Source organism: Callospermophilus lateralis, chromosome 1, assembly GCF_048772815.1.
Source record: "Callospermophilus lateralis isolate mCalLat2 chromosome 1, mCalLat2.hap1, whole genome shotgun sequence".
NCBI classification, from domain to species: Eukaryota; Metazoa; Chordata; class Mammalia; order Rodentia; family Sciuridae; genus Callospermophilus; species Callospermophilus lateralis.
In genome coordinates, this window is record NC_135305.1 from 124,505,235 (window position 1) to 124,525,240 (window position 20,006).

At 40.8% G+C, this 20,006-nt stretch overlaps 2 pseudogenes; one reads left to right on the top strand and one right to left on the bottom strand.

The window, feature by feature from the left end:
• Positions 1–1,781: 1,781 nt before the first annotated feature.
• Positions 1,782–3,164, bottom strand: LOC143406966 (E3 ubiquitin-protein ligase Mdm2 pseudogene; annotated as a pseudogene).
• Positions 3,165–10,164: 7,000 nt separating this feature from the next.
• LOC143398330 (glucose-fructose oxidoreductase domain-containing protein 1 pseudogene) lies at positions 10,165–10,526 on the top strand (annotated as a pseudogene).
• Positions 10,527–20,006: the final 9,480 nt, after the last annotated feature.

Sequence of the window (20,006 nt, forward strand, 5' to 3'; positions counted from 1 at the left end):
CTCTGGGTAGAAGATTTACACATTGAGTAAAGATCACAGGGAGCTAATGCTTAAACCCTTCTGAATCTTTTTTTTAAAACATTTACTAAATTGTTTACTTGTAAATCAATAAATAGTATACTAAACATAAAAATTTAGAGACATTAGTAATCAGTGTACATATAAAAGAATTCCACTCTCAAGGCTGAATGTTGAGTAAATAGAATTCACTGCATACATATGAGTGTGTGTCATTTATGACTCCCCTCAGAAAGAATGGATTATTCTTAATTCTTCCCTAGTCTTTTAAATTCCAAATTAATAAAGCTTTATTGTGATTCAGAACTGCCCTAAAGCTAAAATATTGATCCCTTTAGACATTTGTTTGCTACTTATATATGTATATAGATGGGTAAGTCACAGAGGTATTGGTGTTTTTGGTTTTGAAGTTTAAACGAACAATGTATAGTTAGTAGCTGGCTGTGCTAAATTATCCTTTGGTTCCATTCTAAATTTATAATCCAGCTTTTTAATGTCATCTTTTGAGTATGTACAATTGTCACACACGGGGTAAAAATACTAGGACTTTAAATTAAGGTGATTATTTTTGCTTAAGATTAATTATAATCAAGAAGTTAATTTACCTAGACTGAGAGATTTTAGAATCCAATGTTCTGACTCTGTCTTTTTTTAATAACTTTATTTTATTTATTTATTTTTATATGGTGCTGAGGATCAAACCCAGGACCTCCCACCTACTAGGCAAGTGCTCTACCGCTGAGGCACAACCCCACCCAGCCCCTGACCCTGTCTTTCTTGAAGAAAAGTGATGCACAATTTTTGGATAATTCAAAGAGAAGTTACAACTTTTCCAACTAGTTGTTTACCAAACTTCTGAATTCACTGGTTTCTAAAATGAGCCTTAAACCAAATTCTGAAACTTAGGAAACTATTAAGAACCACATAACCTAGTCCAAAAAAAGGTGTTTCAAAGTGTCTTAGAATCACTTTTCACCTTATAGGAAACAATACAATTTTCTCACAATTCCACATTTTACTGACCTCATTACTACCTACATCTTACTACATATAACAGAGGCTGCAGAATAAGTTCATTTTTATTTATATAGCACTAAATATAACTATCAACTTATGAAAGAACTTATGAAAAAGATCACAAACTTTCAGAGTATCTAAAATTATTTTTTGGTACCAGGGACTGAACCCAGGGGCACTAAACCACCGAGCTACATCCTCAGCCCTTTTTATTTTTAATTTTGAAATAGGATCTTAATAAGTTGGTGAGGCTGGCCTTGAACTTGCAATCCTTCTGCCTCAGCCTCAGTTACTGGTATTACAGGTATGGATCACCACATCCAGCACAGAGTATCTAAAATTTAAATATTATGTTTCTTATACATATTTTTCTCCTTACATGAAAAGTACTAAGTAAGTTACATTTAAATGCCTTATATTTTAAAAAAAGAAAATTAGGTACTTCTCACTTAAGAGAGTTGAAATTATTTAAAATGATGGGTGAGGGTAAAGAATGAGCTATATATCCATTGTAAATTGGATAAAACCCAAATATAAAATATAAACAGAAGGGGAAACTTTCCTAAAAGGGAATACATATTAACTACTTTTCCTCCCAAGGTAGGTAAATTAACATTACAAAGAAATCTAGAGGAAGCCAGTTTGAGTTTCTTGCCCTTATAAATGTAAATAAAAATAAAATCCATGGGGTCGAAATATTTAGGGTTATAACTATAAATATATAATTCTACTTTTATGAAAGGCAGTTAGTTGAAATAAGTTAACACAATCATTTGAATTGGTTGTCTGCACACTGGACAGGGCTTATTCCTTTTCTTCAGCTTCTTTGCACATGTGAAGCCTGCCATAAGATGTCCTGTTTTACCATGAACAATGCAACCATTTTTAGGTTGACCTTGGCAAATCACACAAGGTTCAATGGCATTAAGGGGGAAACTAGATTCCATACTTTCTTCTTTGTCTTGTGTTTCTTCCTTCTCAAACTCATTGACATCTTCTTGACTGCTATAAATAATGCTATTTGAAGTTGATGGCTGAGAATAGTCCTCACTTTCTTGTGACTGGGAGGCTTGTGTGATCTTATCATTTTCTTCAAAACATGATTCTTTGGAATCATTTGCTGTAGTTTTTTTTCCTTTACCATCAGGCACATCCAAGCCAATTCTCACGAAGTTTCCAACATCTATTGAATGTGGTGGAAGGGGAGTATTCATTTCATTGCATGAAGTACACTTCCAATAGTCAGCTAAGGAAATTTCAGGATCTTCTTCAGATGAATCCGTATCACTTTCCCCTGCCTGATACACAATAACTCGATATACCTCATCATCTACTCTGAGAGTTCTTGTCCTTCTTCACTAAGGCTATTTCCTCTGAATCAAGAGATTCAACTTCAAATTCTATACTAAATTGATCTGAAACTGAGTCCTGATTCAACCAATTACTGGAATTTTCACTCACACCATCTTCAATATCCAGATTTGATGGAGTCTCTATTGATTCACTGCTACTGCTTTTTTCACAACATATTTCCCTTATTACACACAGAGCCAGGCTTTCATCAAAGGAAAGGAAAATACTATCAGATTTGTGGCACTTTCATCATTCACCAGATAATTCATCTGAATTTTCTTCTGTCTCACTAATTGCTCTCCTTCTAGATGAGGTAGATGGTCTAGAAACCAAACAGGAGGATGAAGGCTTCTCTTCTTGTAGTTCTTGCACAAGGTCCTTCTAATCACTCCCACCTTCAAGGTGACACCTGTTCTCACTCACTAATGTGCTGGAATCTGATGATTCCTGCTGATTGGCTACACCAAATTTTTGTAGATCATTGTATATATTCTCCTGTGCTCCTTCACAGAGAAGCTTGGCATTCCAAACAAATCTTCTAGAAGATTCATTTGAACAATATACAATATGTTGTTGCTTCTCATCATATAATAGTTTAGTCATAATATACTGGTCAAGATAAAATATAACCTCTTTCATAGTGTAAGTGTCTTTTTATGCACCAACAACTTCAAAAGCAATGGCTTTGGTCTAACCAGAGTCTCTTGTTCCAAAGCTGGAATCTGTGAGGTGCTTACAGCACCATCAATAGACACAGACATGTTGATATTGCACATTGGCCTGGATCAGTACATAAAATGTGCCTCACGTCTGTGACCACAGGTGTCTACCTTCAATCGCTGGTGACAATTGCTCAACACTTGGGGCTTTTTGCTTGGGTTGGGGGCGGGTACGGAGGGGCCTTCAAGGTACCCCAGTTTTCTTTACCCAGAGTGCTTGGGCCTCGACGACCATCCCACTCACAGCCCAGACCACTGGGCGCTTGAACGCACTAAGTCCAGCGAGAAAGGAAGTTCCTGGCAGCAGAAGGGACAGGAACTTGGCTAGAGGGGTTAGGGCTGCCCCTCCATTTAAGTTTCTGGCTCCATTTTCTCCCAGGAATACAGGGCTGCAGGGGCCAGCACAAAAGCCAAGTTCCGCAGGATCTGAATCTTTTATTATAAACACCCACGTGTTCCCAAAACTTGAAGTGTACTACTCAAATTTAAGATTTAAACATTCAACGCAAAAGAAAGTGCAGATTACTTTTGTCATGCAAACAGTTATATAGAAGAATTAATTAATGAGGAAACTTTGGTTGAATGAAGTGAGGTTGGTCTCATACTGATAAACAGCTCTCAAACTGATACAACAACAACTGATACAACTGATACAACAGCTCCTTGTTCAAACTGAATCCAATCCTTACTTTGAATTGAAATATATACAAACAATGAAGGTATTTCTGCACTTAAATTATGATTCTAAAACAACAGATTTTTTTTCTTTACTTGCTTGATTAGTGGTTTAAATGACAGTTAAGTTTCTAGTCTTTGTACTATTTTGGTGAGATGAGATTTTTTAATTTTATTTATTTATTGTTTTTTTTTATGATGAAAATTTTTATTCCATTCTTTTTTTTTTTTTAATGAAATCTCATTGCTCTTATGCACAAGCAAACAAAACCCTTTTTCAAAGATCATGTCTCAGTCATGTTGAAATGGCACAGCCACTGTCAATGGGATATCCATTCATCTGCTCCTTGAAATGACCCTTCGCTATTTGGGGAAGTGCCTTGATTGTAGATATTACACTTATCTTTCAGGATCCCATGCTTGAGCTGTGCTCATTATTCATCCATAGTCCTCTGTGTCAGGAAAGCAGCTAGCTGGACAGGCACAGGGTGAACCGGCAACATAATCATTCTAGAACTAGGATATCAGAACTGTGAGTGGTCTGCCATTGTCCAGCACCCCACACTGTTTGATATCTCTGAATAATTTTAAAAACTGATACATCTGAGAACATTGCACCTTCAATAAGAATGCAGCATCCTAGGAAGAATGGAGGAACTTTGAGTTGGGCAAATGGGAAAGTGAAGAGGAGTTATGGGGGTAGGAAAGATGGTTGAATGAGGTGGACTTCATTACCCTATGTACATGTATGATTGCACAAATGGTGCTTTTCTACACCGTGTACAACCAGAGAATTGAAATGGTGCGCCCCATTTGTGTATGCTAAATTGAAATGCATTCTGCTGTCATGTACAACTAAGTAGAACAACAACAATAAAAACAACAACAAAAAAGAATGCAGCATTCTCTCTTTATCCTGATTCTGGAACTCACTCTTCATGCAGACCCAGATCACAGTTACCTACTTCCTGGCCCCTACAGAAGGAGCTATTCAGTTCTGGGTTCCAGAGCCCTGTGCATTCTCACTTCCCTGCAGTCTCTTCATATGGTACAAAGATCTTATTCTATACATTTGAGCCTCTAGGAGTCTAGGAATTTCTCTGTAGCCAAAGCTATTTACTAACATCAGCCACTGTGTGATCAGTCAGTGGGGTGTTGCCCATGGAAATCTACAAACTGACAGTGCCAGGTTATCCAGCCAATGTGTTTTCCACTGAGACTGATGTTTGAACAGTGAATAGCAGCAGGTGCTGTGGGTCTTTCCAGAGTCTCCCCTGTAGGTACCCACTATTGAGTCATCCCTCTAACTGCTAGGCTGGGAAACTGGCCTATGTTTGCTAATTGGGACTCAACATCTGTGTCTCTCTGGGCCAGAGTCTCCTGCTCCCAGGTCTATGAAAGATCCCAGCAGCTTCTTCCTTCCTAGTGTCTCTCCTACATCAAAATCTGAGTCTACACCCTCTGCCTCCACTGCCTAAGGAATCAAGCTCAGACTGTAGCTGGTGCTCAGAGTGGAGCAGAGATCACCAATAGAGAATAAAATTGGCATGACCAGTCCTTCCTATTTTAGGAGAGTGAAGACAAAATAAAAGTGACCAGCCAACCCTGCTCTTGGGCCTTAGTGAGCTGTATACACCATGGCCTGGACTCCCTCCCCTTGTGTTTCTCTCTACGGAGGTAGGAGCATTTGTCAGAGAAATGGGACATACCCCAAGACTGTGTCAGTAACTGGCTCAGATAACCAACCAGTTTAACTCTGATCCCTGTCCCCATCATCCATGTGACTCTATGTTTTTCGGTTCACTCTCCCAGCCTATGTTGACTCAGCTATCCTTGTTCTCTGCATCCCCTGGAACATCTGCCAGATTTACCCGTACCATGAGCAGTGGCTTTAGTGCTAGTGGATTCTACATATACTGGTACCAGTGGAAGCCAGGGAGCCCTCCCAGATGTCTCCTGCACTACTGCTCAGAATTAGAAAAACACAATGGCTCTAGGGTCTGACTGCTTTTCTGGATCCAAAGATACTTCATCCAAGCAGGTGTTCTGCACATCTCTGGGCATAGCCTGAGGATGAGGCTGAGTTTTACTATAGTATATGGGATGGTAGCTATAACACACAGTACTCTAGGCTCACAAGAAAGTCAAACTAAAATATCTCCTGTGTGCACCTGGTCTGATGTGGTAACTGCTGCTGGTCAATGTTCTCAAATCTAGCTCAGGGCATAACTACTAGGACTTCAGTGAATCTGTTGTCAGTCATTCAGCTAGTACCTGTTGTACAGGACTTGTAGATATGAAAATCTCTCACTATTTTTCTCAGTTAAAAATAATAATTTGATCTTTGACTAATATTTTCTCACTCAGATCCTACCCACCATGGCACAAATCAGTTCTTATGGCTCAGGTTCCCTCCAGGAAAACGATGGTTGAGATAATGGGAGGTTGGCCATCCCTTAATGCCAAATCCATGTTCTAGGTCTGACTCAGAGACATATGTGTTCTGGAAGCTTCTGGTCTGTCTCTGAGTCCACTAGAACAATCCTAAGAATAAGGTCACCTTCCTCTGCACCTTCTAGTTCCAACCTGTTTCTGGGAATTGTCCTTCCATCCTGAGGCTGAAGAAGTAGGTCTCTATGGCTCCAGGGATATTGAGCAAATAAACCGAGTCTCCTCCACTATGACATGATATTGTGTCCATGACCACCACTAAGTACTGGAACCCCCAGCCTCAGGATCCATCCCCTACTGAGTCAGGCCCTGCAGTAACAGTCTCCCTTCTGCACATCAATGGGATCTGCTGCTCATTCCAGGACTTCAGTGAATCTCGGACACTCAATGATGGGTATATATTTAAATAAAGAGGTTCCACCACACGAGTATTGTACAAGGATCAGAGGAATTCAGAGAGCTATGTCCCCACTTTGGGGCTTAGGAAGTCAACTATAGGGACACCCTGCACTGGCTTGGTCTCCCTTCCTCACACTTCTCTCTGCACAAGTAACTAACTGAATGGGATTTAAGGGAAATGGCTCATAGGGGCACTTTCACTGCTCCTCTTTTCATCCCATAGCACAAGCAGGCCTTTATACCAGTTTCAAATAGTAGAAGCAACAGAGTCTTTGGGTGACTCCTATGTCTCCCTCAGACTTACCTGACCTGACAATAACCTGATCAATTGTCTATGCCTCTCCCAGGAATCTCCACTTTCCCCAAGTTCTTCAAGTGCTTTGAGCAATGAATCCAGTCTTGATCATGCATCTATCTTGAGTACCTAGAGAGTTCTCCTCCACATAATTCTTCTTCACATGGCCTCTTACCCATTTCTTCTTTTTTTTTTTTTTTAAAGAGAGGGGTGAGAGAGACAGAGAGAGAGACAGACAGAGAGAATTTTTAATATTTATTTTTTAGTTTTTGGCAGATACAACATCTTTGTTTGTATGTGGTGCTGAGGATCGAACCCGGGCCGCACACATGCCAGGCGAGCGTGCTACCGCTTGAGCCACATCCCCAGCCCCCCATTTATTCTTTGATAGAGAATGTTGAGGTTATTTCTTCCAGAGTAAAATTTCCACACATATCTCCTTTTCACTAGGTTCATAAACAGGTAGAAGAACTATGTAACCTTGCTGAGTCTATTCTTATAAAGATCATCAATAAGCCTTATTTGCTGCCAACACCTCCATATTTTGTGATTTTTGAATTAGCAAGTGGTGACAATGAGGACAATTTTCTCTCCTAAGTAGGGATTTTAGAGAGCATGGGCCTGCTGAATTATTCTGGGAAAGGGAGACATCTGCCTCAGTTTGGAGCAATTTTTACTGGCCATGTGGTAATGGGATTATGTTAAGTCTCATAGAAACCCTAGACCCTTAAGTGTGTTGGGATCTTTGGTTATAGATCAGCTGCAATGTCCTTAATCTTCCATAATATCTAGATATCCATTTGAGCCCCCAGCAGGTGACTGTCCTCATGGCTGGAGCTGACTGACTAGGGATTTGTAGTCTGTCGTCATTGCATATACTGCTCAAGGAAGTTTGAGGAAGTTTGGTGGATGTGTTTAGCTCATAGACCATCAGGGAAGAAACTTTTGTTAAACATCTTATGGAAGTTGTCACCACTTATACACATTATCTGTGTAAAGCTTAGAGATGTTACTCTTCTAGACCTGAGCAGAAACATTTCTCAGGGAAGCAATTTTCCATGGATCTAATATAAACCATGGGAAGAGAACCAGCACTCACTCTGACCTGTTTAACTTTCTTTCTCCCTGTTCAGAATGGTCCCCAAAACAAATGCTTTCCTGGCCTTCAGAAGGGAGTGGAAATGAGCCTGGAGAACAGTACCCATAACACATTTGGACAAACCCTATGAGAATTTAGGCTATATGGGTTCAAGTCACTAAATTGAATATGTTAAACAGCATCACTTAGATTATCAAGCCTGATGCAGAGTAGGGTTGTAAAATTATGTATCTTCAATATGTTTTCTGGGGATGGACAATTTAATATGAAGATTTTATTTGCTCCATAACAAGTATTTCAGCAGAATTGATTCTGAGACGAGTAGATTCTGCTTTGGGGTATAAGAAACAGGGTCCTCATTGATGTAAGACTCTTCTACAACTGTCATCCACATTACCAACTGACCCTAGTCCTCCTTCTCTTAAAATATTGCTACTAATTCTGACTCTTTCTAGGTTTTCAGTGAACTTTTTCTAGGAAAAGTATGGCAGTCTAATGAACATCTATCCAGTGGTTTTTGAAGCAGTGTTTCCAAGTTGTATCCACAAGATAGTTATTTGAGACTCCTTCCTCATGACCTCTCTCCCTCACCCACCTCACTCACACTGTTGACCAGTGTTGGAGGTCAAGTTTAGTGGCCCCTGAAGATCACAGGGTGTAACTTTCTCTCTAATATTAGGTATCCTGTGGCCTTTGGCCTTAACCTTGTGTAATCTATCACCACAATCTGTGTCTTCAGCAGGGGTCTTAATGGCCTGGTGATCTGGTCAGAGCATCATTCAAATATCTCCTTGGAGTATCAGAAAGAGGCTTTCATTATAAGAATTGGAGCCACCACCTCTCAAGAAACCAAATGAGCATAAGAATAGCTCTATTTACATCAGATAAAATATATTTAAGTTAAAAAACTGTAAAAGCAGATAAAATCGCCACTATATTATGATAAAGGGTGTCAATTCAGCAAGATAAAAAATGTAAGTGTACGTACTCAACATTGAATAACCAAAACATATAAAGCAAACACTATTATAAAAAAAAAAGGGAGACCTAGATTGCAGTACAATGATAATTGTTGGAACCAGGCACAGAGGCGCATACCTGTAATCCCAACAGCATGGGAGGCTGAAGCAGGAGGATCATAAGTTCAAAGCCAGCCTCAGCGACTTAGCAAGGCCATAAGCAATTCAGCAAGTTTCTGTCTCTAAATAAAATATAAAAGAAGAAATATATTGTAAATTTCAGAATGAATATTGAAGTAATTTATTTTTGAAATCTTGGGGGAAAAAATGTCTTTGGAAGTACTGTCACATGTTACTAACCTTAGAGATAAGTATTCTTTAGGTTAGAATGGTCAATCTAATTAAGTGAATTTTATGCATCTTTAAAAATAAAACAGTGTGGAAAGACACAAAAAGATCTTTAAATTTATGGTTGAAGGAAATGCATCATACATGAAATTGTAGGTATAATTTTGTGAATTAGGGATGGAATGGTAATATATTATTGGGTAGGTTTATGTATAAAAAACATACTAGGCCTTCGGCCCCGCGGGATCCCGGAGCCCGAGCCCGCCTGGGGCCGAGGCCGCCCGAGCCGCGCTTCCAGCGAACATGGCAGCAGAATGAGAAGGCTGGCGCCGGTGGGTGGCCGCCGTGGCCGCTCTGAAGCTCGAGATCCGCCTCCGGCGAGCTCCGAATCGCATCCGTAGGCGGCCTCCCGGTGGCCACTGGATTGTTTCATTGGGAACCAGGGCGGGGGAGAAAGAAGCCCCCGCCGCCGAGCGAGTCCGTGCTTTGGGTGTGGAATCGTGTGTGCGACCCGCCGGCTGCTGAAGCGACGCGGGAGAGAACCGGCCCGGGCTGCGGCGGTGCGCACGCGGGGATGAGCCGGCCATGGAACGGCCTCGGCGGGGCGCACGGAGCCGGCCGGCGCCACAGCGGGAGCGCTGCCTGAGCCCGGGCTCCGCGGGGCTTCGGGGCCTCGGGCGCACTGGGGGAGTCCCAGACGCTGCCTCCGGGAAGGACGGGAGCCCTGCGTGGGGGACACTGCAGCAGTCGCCGTGCTGAGGAGCCCAGAGCCTGCTCTGCCCGCAGCTCGGCGCGCTGTCGGCACCCGGGCGCACCGCGGCGTGGTGGGTCTGCTGCGGGAGCCGGGTGCACGATTGGCTAAAGAGGTGTGTGTGCGCGAGTGTTGGCCTGGCGATCGCGGCAGAAGCAGAACCGGGCGAACCTGAGCAGCCATGCTTCCCGGGGTGGGCGTGTTCGGCACCAGCCTCACGGCCCGTGTCATCATCCCGCTGCTCAAAGAGGAGGGCTTCGCGGTGAAGGCGCTGTGGGGCCGCACGCAAGAAGAAGCGGAGGAGCTGGCCAAGGAGATGAGCGTCCCCTTCTACACCAGCCGCATCGACGAGGTGCTGCTGCATCAGGACGTGGACTTAGTGTGCATCAACCTGCCGCCGCCACTCACGAGGCAGATCGCTGTCAAAACCCTGGTGACCTGAGGAGGTAAACATACAGTCCTCCTGGACACAGCAGCCCTGTTCCTTGGCCCGAGGACCTGCACACCCTGCTCTCCTGAGGATTTTGGACCAGCCGCTTGGCCAGGAGCCATCAGTATAAGCTGGCCCCAGCCAAAGCTCTGACTTGGAGTTCTGTACAAACACAGTGTCTTTGAATGTCACATAAAATGATCTGGCCTCGCGTTTCTCAGGCTAGCCAAGACTTTTACAGGAGTAATCTGATAGCCCATCAATATTTTCCTGCTTTACAAATGGAGAAAATAAAGCTATAGAATGAAAAAAATAAAAAATAAAAAAAAATAAATAAATAAAAAACATACTAACAAATCTTGAGAAAAAAATAAACTAAAAACAAAAACAATAATACAGGAAGGGTGGCTACTCTTTAAACAAGGTTGTCAACTCTTGGAAAATTGTCATTTCTACCAGTTGTCTTAATTGACTCAGAGCTCCTTTGATTTAAATAGCTTCATCCTCAATGTGTTTGTCAAAACCATTAAAAGTTATCCATTAACACTGCAAATAATCAAGCCAACCCATGAAAAAAGAAATAAGAGATTGACCAAACATACAAAGGGGAAAAAAATGAGAAACAGGTAATCCATAGGTGATATTGAAGACCTTAGACAAATTCCTTGGTGGGGTAGAATTATATATATCATTGGTGGGGTAGAATTCTTGACCTTCATGACCAAGGACCATGTACAGAAATTTTTGACCAGTAGTTCAAAGGTGCAGAACAAAGACAGAAAAATACTTGAGATCATTATCACGAAGTGTCCTTTCCCTCAGGCAGCAGTAACTCAGATGACTTGGGTTTATCTTCCTAAGATAACTTAGGAACTAAGTCTACAAGGTTATACTTTAGACAGCAGTTGATTAGCATAGTGACCTAAAATTTATACTAGCAATTAAGTTATGGAAATACATTTCTAGAAGGTTTACAAAGTAAGAAGAAACTTCACAGGTATCTGTTTATTGCTGACCTGTCACAGAATTGTTTACATATCAAAAGAGAGTCCTCAGGCTTCCAAAATATAGCCATTTGTAACCCAATAGATAGGGACTCCTGGTTAATTAGGTTCCCAGAAGAGAGACTAGCAGAGGGGAAAGGGAGAAATTAACCCTTTCCCCAGGCACTGATTTTTTTATCATAATATTTTTATAATTTTATTTTATAATCCAGTCTGGTATCTCTGCCTCAATTTTAATATAAAATAGCATCCCCAATGCTAAGGAATAAACTTAACCAAAGAAGTGATAAATATGTGTCACCAGGCAAATACTTTCTCAAATCCTGAAAAAACAATCCACTTGGCTAACCAGCATTTTGTTCTAGAGCAGACACCCACCTAGCCAGTTATGCAAACATCTGGGACCTGGGCAGCTGCTGGAATCAGGGAAAACTACTTTCAGCCAAAAAGAACAGTTTGTGGATCTGTTATTCACCCCAGACTCACTACCATCTCTTTGTAATATAGGGCCCTACTAAAATTCCCACCCACCAGCCTTCTCTTAGTCTGATCTGCTTCTGACTCTGATTGGAACCAGCCTGTTAGAAATATCAGGGTGCCACAAAGAAAGCAGATAGTACTCAAAAGTCACTTGGTAAAGCAAACTTTACTTCTCAGAAGGGTGTGCTACAAAAAAAAAAAAAAAAAAAAAAAATCTGGCAAGCAAGCACACTGGGTAGGAAGTCTGCTCAAGTCTCTAACCCTAACACAACACTGCCCTTGCTCTGATAGGAGAAGTTTGGGATTACAATCTATATGACTGACTAATTTAAAAATAAAGAGGGAAAAATGAAAGTTCTGTAGTTATGATTGAATCACCCACTATACTGTAGGCATTAAGATTGAGAACAGTCTTACTGCCTACAGTATAGGAGTCAAAATGGCTATCTTTTAATCACATGGTTCAGATTACAGAAAACACAGTTTTGCCACATATTAGAAAACTCAGACTACAGGTTTAACTTTGACAAAAAAGAGAGCATTAATCTTAAAAGCCAATTAAGGATCAAAAAGAAAGTGACCACTCAGCTCTAGGCTAGATCTAACTCCCTCCCCAAGAAGTCATATATGTATAATAATTAAAAAATTATATTATTATATTATTAATAGTATTCCTACTCCTTAACTAAAACCCTCCCCTTTCTCCCTTTACTCTTTTTTTCCACCCAGGGCCTTGTGCATGAGAGGAAAGCACTGTAACAACTGAGCTATATCTCCAGCCCTCCTTTTACTCTTAAAGGACCTTCATCCTTTGCTAGGGCAAGAAGCTTATCTGAGAGGTATTTCTCCTGGCTTCTCCAAAGAACCCAGATTGAGTAAGAAATTAGTAACCCATATTGTGAAAACTGCAAAGTATTTGTGAATATGACCTAAATAAATGGGATGACAGCCTCTATTAATGTATTATTAGCTTAGTGTGGTTAAGCATGGAAATACTCTAAAAGCAGCAAAGAGATTTAATATAATCCCCATCAAACTCTGTTTTGTTGTTCTTCTAATTCTTCCATTTTTGTGCACCAATTTAAAAATTGACCACAAAAATTGTATGAGATTGAAAAAACAAAAAACAAAAAAAAATTATCAAAATCATCTTACAAAAGAAAAAAAAGTATGACAACTTGTACTTAGAATTCCAAATTATACAATAAAACTACACTAATCAAGGGTGTGATACAAGCATATGGAAAGACATGTCATTAAGTCCACACATCTGTAGTCAATTGATTTTGAATAATTTCACCATATATGTATGATAATTTAAAAATTATTTTATTGGCCCTTTATGAAATATGGTTGAAACAATTATATATCCACACAAAAAAAGAATAAATTTAGACCCCTGCCTCACACTGTTGTAGGACAGGCAAGGCACCGAAGATAGCAGGAAACGGTTTTATTTGACTGCAGCCAGGTTCAGAGGGTACAGCCTTTGCTGTAATCAATCAATCCCCTGAACCCCAAGTTCAGGAAATTTCAGAGTTTTTATACCCAGTGTGTAAGGGGAGGGGCTCAGAAGTTCACAGACTGCAGAAGTTCACATAAAAGCAGATTTTTTCTTTCACTGTTCTGGGCAAGTTAACTCTTTAAGGACAACACCTGAGAAGGGGAGAGCTTCTTCTCCCCTTTCTTTCCTCCCCCTGCCAGCTGTTACCATGGAACCCAATTGTAACTTGCCTTAAAAATGTAGACATCTCTGTGAAGCCCAGCTCAAGGCCAGAGACCTTGTTTGCACATTTCTTCAAAGTACTATACTTGATATTTTGTGAAAACTAGTAAGGAGGTGTCCAGCACCTGGAGTGCTGGTATCTTCTCAGCCAGTGGCCAAGTAAACAGGGTGACACGAAAATAGAAAGTTTATCTACATTGGACTCTTTTGCAGAGACTCCTTTGCTGACAGTCTTAAAATCAGCCATGGTGAAGAGGGCTTTTCTGTTGAGAAAGGGGGTGCCACTTCAACACCATTTTTAATGATTAACTCAAAACAGATTAAAGACCTAAATACAACATTGAAAACTATAAATTAACCCTTAGAATTAAATTATAGGGACAAATTTTAATAAATGGATTGTTGGATGTGACCAAAAGAAAAAAGCATAACAAAGGAAAAAATTTAAATATGACTTGATTAGAATTAAAACAACAACAACAAAAATATGCTCACAACATTAAACAGGGATGAGAGGTGGGAGGGAAAGGGAGAGAGAAGGGAAATTGCATGTAAATGGAAGGAGACCCTCAGGGGTATACAAAATTACATACAAGAGGAAGTGAGGGGAAAGGAGGAAAAATATAAGGGGGAGAAATGAATTATAGTAGAGGGGGTAGAGAGAGAAGAGGGGAGGGGAGGGGGGAGAGGGGATAGTAGAGGATAGGAAAGGCAGCAGAATACAACAGACACCAGAATGGCAATATGTAAATCAATGGTTGTGCAACTGAAGTGATTCTGCAATCTGTATATGGGGTAAAAATGGGAGCGCATATCCCACTTGAATCAAAGTGTGAAATATGATATATCAAGAACTATGTAATGTTTTGAACAACCTACAATAAAAATTAATTTAAAAAAATATGCTCACATCAACAGATATGGCCAAGAAAATGAAAAATCAATATAGTTTTAGCAAAGAAAGATGTAAAGAAATTTGAACCTCCAAACTTGGCAGTTGTCAATGTAAAATGCTTTACCCAAATTAGAAAATAAATGGCACTTCTTCAAAAAATTAACAGAATTACAATGTGAATCAACATTACCACTCTAGGTACAATTCTCAAGAATTGGAAATATGCCCTCAAATAAAAAATTGTATACACAGCCAGTGATGGTGATGCATGCCTATAATCTTGGGGATTAGGAGGTTAAGGTGGGAGGATCAAAATATGAGGCAAGCCTCAACAACTTAGCAAAACCCTGTGTCACAGAAAAGCAAGGAGCTGAAGCTCCAAACCTCAGTTCTTGTGTTCTGATGAAAGAAAATTTAAAGTCAGACACCAAAAGTCATGCAAGAGAACATTATTATAAGTGAAAGTGAGGTAAAAGCAAAGTGAGGCTTAAACAGAGAGCACCCTCAAGAGAGAGTGGGCCATCTCTGAGCAGAGAACAACAAAGGAGACAATGCTGTCTCCAAATTTATTACTCTTTCATATTTATCAGGAGAACTGGGGACCACCTTCTGTACTCTTTGCCAATGAGGAGTATTTGACTCTAGTTGGTCCTCTCAGGAACTGTCATGGTGGCCTTGCTATTGGTGGCCAGGGGGGCTTCATCTATAAGTCAATCCCATGTTAATGTAACACTTGGGGTCACTAGCTGTTCACAAGTTACCTTAGTGTGCTTGTACTACTAAAGGAATCTCTCTTCCCAGACAGATAGAGACACTTATGGCTATAATTCCTAATTTCACATGGACATCAGTGGACCCTGTCAAGAGTTAGTCTCGTTAATCCTTTTCTTTTGATGTATTTTCACATTAGCTCCTTTGCTTTTGTTTATGTTCTAAAAATTTACTATCATCCTTTGCTTTCTCACCTACTTTGGAAGTATAAAGAAGACCCTAAAGTAATTTAAAGAACACTTGTAATCTTGCCTTCATTTCACTACTCATTGCTAGCTATTACCTAATACTATCTCAAAATAAAAAATAAAAAGAATTAAGAATGTAGCTCAATATAAAGTACCCCTTATTCAATCCTCAAAAGCAAACATTTTTAAATTGTATGCTCATATTTGTAGTAATAATAGTACAATAGCCAAAAAAGAATCAAGAACCCAAATGGTTAACAGTTAATAGATAAACAAAATGTGATATGTGCATATAGTGTAATACAGTTTAGCAATAAAACCTTCCTATATAGATGAACCAGGAGGAAATTAGGCTAAATGAACTATCAAGGATAGGTAAATTCAGAGACAGAAATTAGATTGATGATTACCAAGGGCTGAAGAGAGGGGAAGTGAAGAAATATTTCTTAATGGGTATAGTTTTTTGTATTTTAAATGTCCCCCAAAAGCTCATATGTTGAAGGCTCAGTCTCCATCCCAGCAGTGTTCAGATGTGGGACCACTGGGAGATGAGTGAATCATAAGACTCTGATCTAATCAATAAATTAATCCATTTATGGATTTAAGGATTTGGGGAGAGGGGTTTTATTTTATAAAAGTTCTTCTCTCTCTCTCTCTCTCTCTCTCTCTCTCTCTCTCTCTCTCTCTCTCTCTCTCTCTCTCCCCTTCCTGGCCACCAAAAGATAAGCAGCATTGCTCCCTGCCATAATGTCCTGCCTTGCCATTGGCTCATAAAGAATGGAACCAAGTGATCATAGATGAAACTGTGAGGCAAAATAAATCTTTTCTTTCTGTATGTTGGTTCTTCTCAAATATTTTGTCAAGATAGCAGCAACAACATCAACAACCACAAAAAAAAGGGGGGGGGGGCTAACACAGTGAGTGTGTACTTTCCACTCTAGTTGATGCAAGAGTTTTAGGACTAGGAAGAGATAAGTAATTGCCCAACATCATGAATCACCCTGATTTAAATAACTTAAAATTGTTAGTTTTATGTTAATTTCAACTCATTAAGAACAACAAGAAAACTGAATTGGAATCTTTGCTCTGAACCAGATTTGCTCACAAACCTTAGACTCCTTAGACTAGACCAGGTCTAGAGGAAGATGTAAAATATCCATTATTTCTCCCTCCCAATCTGTTTTAACCCAGGTGCACATATAGAAGAGTGCACTGTACCTGGAATTCTTCCTTTTGTTTTCTCTTCAGATTCTGCTTATCCATGCATTCCAGTTCTATTTGCCAAAGTGACACCAACATTTAGACATAATCAGCATTTTAGTACTATTTTAGGCTGAGGATAATTACCTGTATTCAAGAAGGTCTGGATATCCCTAGTATACCTTAGAGCTAAACCACTACAAGACAAACCAAGCTCACTCACTTATAGTGAGGGTCAATCTTTGAATAACTTCATGTTTCCCATCCTTTATGAGGAAAGGGGATGGAGGAGTGCTAAGGGAAGTAATATCCACCTGTCATGGTAAAAATGGGGCAAAGGATAAGGGAAATCCAGGTTCCAGTCCTTCCCAGCTAAAAGCTTTTGGCTGGTCAATCACTTTCCTTTGTCTTTGGTGTGTTGACTCCAGAACAAGTCCACAGTGGAAAGAAAGGCCAGAATTATAAAATGCTTTGGGTGGGGGCACATCACTAAAATCAGCATTTAGCCAAGTATAAGGGTCTGTAGCTTGTAAAGGAGGTTCAACGTTGGTGAAATGGTTCCTTTATTTGAGGAGTGCCACAGTCTTGCTGGGCACAAAATCACGAGCCACTCAAACAGGAACAAACTTTATTTTTGAAACTCCCGCCAATGCCCTGTATGCTCCCAGGAAATATGCCGATCCACACACGCGGCATTCTCCCGAACACACACACACCAACAGGAAATCCCTCCTCCGGAATTCTCTCCTACTGGACTTCCCCAACTAATGGGAACTCTCCAGGAGTCCCATAGCAGGCCAAGGTGGACAGCAGGGGTCTAATATCCATTTGAATGCAGATCTTAACATAATCATATCATCTCAATGGCTTGCTGGCATCACCTTTCAACCAAAAATGCCATGCATCATTACTACTTGTCTATGGCTCTTAGCAGAGGAGGGTATAGTTGCAGAAAAGCAGGGAAGAGAGTCTCCCTCCAGGGTCCACTGGGGTGCATCTAACATTTGAAAAGATCTGTCCCTAAGGCAGCAGAGGGCATTGTGAGCCTGCCCAGCTGGAAACCAGTCACCACCTCCATCCAGATGGCCTGAAACACAGAGTTCTTAAGAACAAACCAACTGTTGAATCTCAGCCCTGGGAGACTCATTACAAGTTCTGCCCAGCCCCAAGCAGAAAGGACTCAGAGCTCTGGGTGTGGGAAGCCATCCAGAGGGAGGAGCATAATTTTCATGGAAGGTCCCAGACTCCTTTAGTGGGGAAATAAGTACAGGAGACATTGGCAGCTCTGATACAGCTGCGGGTCCTCAGGAATCAGAGTTCTGCAGGAACCTCTACCATGGCCTACGCTCCTCTCTTCTTCCTTTTCACTCTGCTCAGGTGACTGACTTTGAAAAGCAGAAGATATCATGGGGGTCCTCCAGGGTTGATTTTTTTTTTCCTTTCATTTGGGAAATATCATACAGGCAATAATCAGACTCATTTCTGTGTATTTCTGCATCTTCTTTCAGCATCCCCCTGGGCAGTCTGAGCTGAGCCAGGAAGCCCCAGTATCAGAGTCTGTAGGACAGTGTCACCCCTATCTGCACTGGAAACAGCAACAGTGTTAGTATCTATGATACAAACTGGTACCAGGAAATTCATGGTGCTGTTCCCCAAATTGGGGTGATTAGGAGTTCTCAGCACGTTGGGAACACAGCCTACCTGACAATCTCAGACCTGCTCCTATTATGCCAGATTCGTGGACCCAAATAGACCTCCAGTAGCTGAATCCAATGCAATCACACAAGAGTCTTTATTGCAAGTTCGAGCCTGAACTCACATCCATTCCCAACACAGTGGTGCCCGGGAGTGAGTCCCAGTCCTTTGTTCAGTGAGATTTTATAGGTTTGGGGGGGATACTCTATGCATCACAACATCACACAGCAAATCATTCCATAGCGCGAGAAAATCAAACAACTCTTAACGTTGATTAGCACATTCAATGGCGGGAACAATTTGGGTAGGGGTGATTGGTTAGTACAAGAGGGGGATTTGTGTGAACTGATTGGTTTAGGCTACGAGGGGTGTTCTTGCTAAACTACATGGTTTCCCAACATGTTATCAACCACCATAAACTACTTGGGGGTCATCTGGCATTCCAGGTATTTTCCATGTCTCATGATGATTGGAAATTGCTAGGGGGGTGCTATAGGTTCTCACCTAGCCTAACTGAGTCAGGGACACCTGGTTACTCAGACCTCTCTTGTTATTTACAGACAAACAACTCAACAGGGTGGGTATGTGCTTAGGAGTGCTCTGTGGGTTTTTCCAAGGACAAGGGTCAGACCCCCTTCCTTAGGACAGACCTTGAGGTAGAAGCTGCTGTTTTTTATTTATTTTTAAAAATGTAGTCACATCAGTTTCTCACTCCCTAAGGACAAGGGTCATTATTACTGTTCAACGTGGGATGTCAGCATGAATGCTTACACAGTGCTCCAGATACACAGGACACTGAGACAAAAACCTCCCCTTGGCTTCTTTTTTTTTGTTTCCATTATTTTATTTTTGCTATTGTGAACAATGCTGCTATGAATGCTCACATCCTGACATTTATATGGACATAAGTTTTTATTTCTCCTAAGGAGAAAGCTATTTGTTGAATTGCTATGTCATATGGTAATCTAGTGTTTAGCATTTTGAGAAACTACCAAACTGCTTTCCAGAGTTGCTGTACTTTTTTACATTTCCTCCAGCAATGTCTAAGGGATTGCATTACTGTCAATCAGATTACTACAAGTTATGTAATTACATACAGAAATCTCTTTACTTTTAATTGCATAACTAATTAACTAAGAGGATCCATGTTTCATGCGGTTGTAGGCACCGCTTCTCTGCTTCCGACATCTTTTCAGTCTGGATACAATACTGTAATAGTTACCATCTACCAAAACTCATCCCAAACCCCATTTATACTGTTTCAATTTAACTAAAAATCTCCTAACCTTTAACAAGAGGTACAAGAGTTCAAGCATTTCCCCCATTTCTATACTTGTTATTTATGTTATTTATTCCTTAAGCCAGAGGAAAACTGTCACCTCACCCAGACACCACGGTGGGAAGTGCCTGATGTCAGGTGGCACGAGAGCCTGGTGAGGCCTTGGCACAGACGCCAGCAATTGAAAGGATGGCAGGGTGTCAGCACAGGCAAGCATTTAAATGGAAGGAGAGCAAAGCCGAGCAATAGAAGGC